The 2,877-nt window shown below is 42.2% G+C and overlaps 1 long non-coding RNA gene across 1 annotated transcript; it reads left to right on the top strand.

The window, feature by feature from the left end:
- On the top strand, nucleotides 1–1,967 carry LOC138793203 (uncharacterized). Its single transcript, XR_011363230.1, has 3 exons — nucleotides 1–351; nucleotides 606–697; nucleotides 789–1,967. It is a non-coding gene; the product is annotated as an uncharacterized lncRNA (long non-coding RNA).
- The last annotated feature ends 910 nt before the right edge of the window (nucleotides 1,968–2,877 follow it).

The following is a 2,877-nucleotide window of genomic DNA, read 5'->3' as shown; positions in this document are numbered from 1 at the left end:
TTACAAAGTTAGGGCAAATTAAATTTAAAAAACAAAAAAATATTGTGCAACAAACAAACATTCTGCAGGGGGAGCAGCAGAGCTCAGGACCAGGGCAGTGCCATTACCAGTGACCTGCCAGTAGGTGACGCACTCATCCAGATACCAAAGAACACCAAATCTATCCGGGCCCGGAGCCGCAGCTAGAAAGCCCCAAAAGGGAGAGCGCCCCCTGCGGAATCCAAGGCTGCAGCATCTGCTTAATCCTGCACACAGAAACAGAGGTTCTCCAGCAGCAGCAGCAGCAGCCGGGCCCTGAGGAGCCCCCGTGGTCACTGGAGAGAGACCCATAGCACCATCAATAGAGAGCAGGTAAGGAACCAGAACGGTGCCCAACCCACAACACACCTATCTATAACGGCTACTACCACTCCAACTACTACCCTCATCTACTATTTTACCTCTACTACACCTCTTTCAAAATATATATTTTATTTTTAATATATGATGTTATTATTTGCCCATATTGCCCAGCCCTAGCTCCAGTGCAGACCTATGTGCCTCCATGGATGGACGCAGACTACAAACCCTGAGTGTCATCACAGTAATGTATATATCTATTACAGGTAAGCTGCCCATCCATCAGCTCTACCTCCAGCAATCTGGCTTCACATACTGTACATTCCAATGAATGGGGTCACCATACCAGATCTTACAGGTAGGTCTCATGCCACCACCTGCACATCACATCTAGGTCATGCATCAAACCGACATTACAATTTCAATGTATTTTATTTTTTAATCTATAGTGAGATCTCTAAGAACGGCCTTTCACGATTAGACGCCGTCGTTATGAAGAATGTATGAATCAGCTCTTAGTAATTGTTGTTTCCGGTGACTGCGAGATAGGATAGTGAAGCGTAGTATTGTGCAACTGATTCAGAAGACTGATGATTCACTAAGCCTTAGCCGCATCAACAATACAGAGAGAATGACTGCTGCCTTCAGGAATGTCACGGGCTGAAGCCATCGCATTTACCTACAGGGCCATATCCACCTGGGGAAAACATATAAAAAACATGGCCACACGCAGGACACATGCCTAATATGTATTGAGTCTAAATTATAGAAAGGCAACTTCTTTTCCATATATGCATCTCCAGATGTCAGTCGTCAGCTATACTGAGAGAATCTATGTAGTCAGTGTATAGGTTAAAAAAAAAAACACAAAAAAAAACATCTGGTTGAAAAGTCAGCTCTCTCCATGGTGCACTTGTCTCTTCACACCTCAGAGGACTGACCTGGAATGACTGCCACTCTCTGCACACTCCATGGTGTTATCACCGCTGCCATCTGTTTGTCACATTCTATGCAGCCTGTCCATGACTATAACATAGCTAGGATTGACAGCGCTCTGCTGCCCCCTAGTGATGACTGAGAAGAAATACGTCTTTTCATGCAATCATGCAATAACAGTAATGGTAAAAATGACGGAAGATTCTAGAAAAATGTAGGGTTGAAATGTCCAATATAGAAAGTAAAAACATACCGGGAATCGCTTTTAAATATTTTATTTATTGTGTAACAGACATGAAACTGAATCGTATCTTACAAAACTATTTTACAAAAGATAATACAAAGCATGATATTTTTTTTTCCTATGAATTGCAATTATCAATATACTGGAGAGGATATATAAAAAGGGCAAGTTACAAAATATTAACAAATATATATATACGTTCACTATGATGTACAGTAAGTAGTGTGTATAAAAAGTCTTTTTACAAGTAGAATCAGACATTGTACAGGGTGGTCCACTGGCTGGAGGCCCAGGAAAGTCTTCTCTAAGGGCCCTATTACACAGATGTATCTGACAGATTATTGAAGCCAAAGCCAGGAACAGACTATAAACAGAGAACAGGTCATGATGAAAAGACCGAGCTGTCTGAAATCAATTGCTGGCTTCCGTTTCAAAAATCTGTCAGATAAATCTGTGTGTATAATAGGGCCCTAAAGGCCCTAGTACACAGTCTGATCATAAAGTTTAGGGGTCCATTTACACAGAAAGATTATCTGCCAAAGATTTAAAGCCAAAACCAGAAACAGACTATAAACAGAGGTCAGGTCATAAAGGAAAGCCTGAGATTTCTCCTCTTTTCAAATCCATTCCTGGCTTTGGCTTCAAATCTTTGGCAGATAATCTGTCAGATAAACAAGTGCCAATCTGCTAGATCACCGTTTGTTTAGTTAACAATTACACGGGCCGACTATCAGACTTCCCCAGTCTCTGCAGCTTCTGTTCTCGTCTCTGCACTGACAGGCCACTCAACCAATCACACTGGCCGCGGACCTGTCTGAGAGGCCTGTCAATGCAGAGAGCGGAACAGAAAATAGAGCTGCAGCTACAGAGACCGAGGAAGGCCTGAGGATACGGGGGAGTGTGGCAAGGTAATACTTTATTATTTTATACTACAATGATAAGGAGTCGGCCGCGCATTGCTGTTACAAACAATGCACTCCTAATGCCCGATGATTTTAGGTCTGGACCTAAAGAAACAATCAGCCAATGATCGCTTCATCGGCTGATTGTTTTCTTTATTACATGTAGCGATAATTGGCCGGATCTGGCTGATTATCGCTCCGTGTAATAGGGCCCTTACTCAAAGACAAATTTCAAAGGAATTTGGTGAAAACTAAGAAATGTAAAGCATGTCTGTCCACAACACTCCGGAAAATTCTGGCTCCCATGTCCATTGTCACTGCAGCAATTTCTTCTGGATAGTTCATGGTTTATTCTAGTAAACTTTCCCCCTTCAGGAAGCCCCAAAAGAAAAACTCCTATTGAGGTAACTATGATGGATAAGGTATTTTTATAGAAATTAGATGATCCTCCCCCAA

This window comes from Dendropsophus ebraccatus, chromosome 5 (assembly GCF_027789765.1).
Source record: "Dendropsophus ebraccatus isolate aDenEbr1 chromosome 5, aDenEbr1.pat, whole genome shotgun sequence".
NCBI classification, from domain to species: domain Eukaryota; kingdom Metazoa; phylum Chordata; class Amphibia; order Anura; family Hylidae; genus Dendropsophus; species Dendropsophus ebraccatus.
This window is presented reverse-complemented; position numbering and strand designations above follow the sequence as displayed.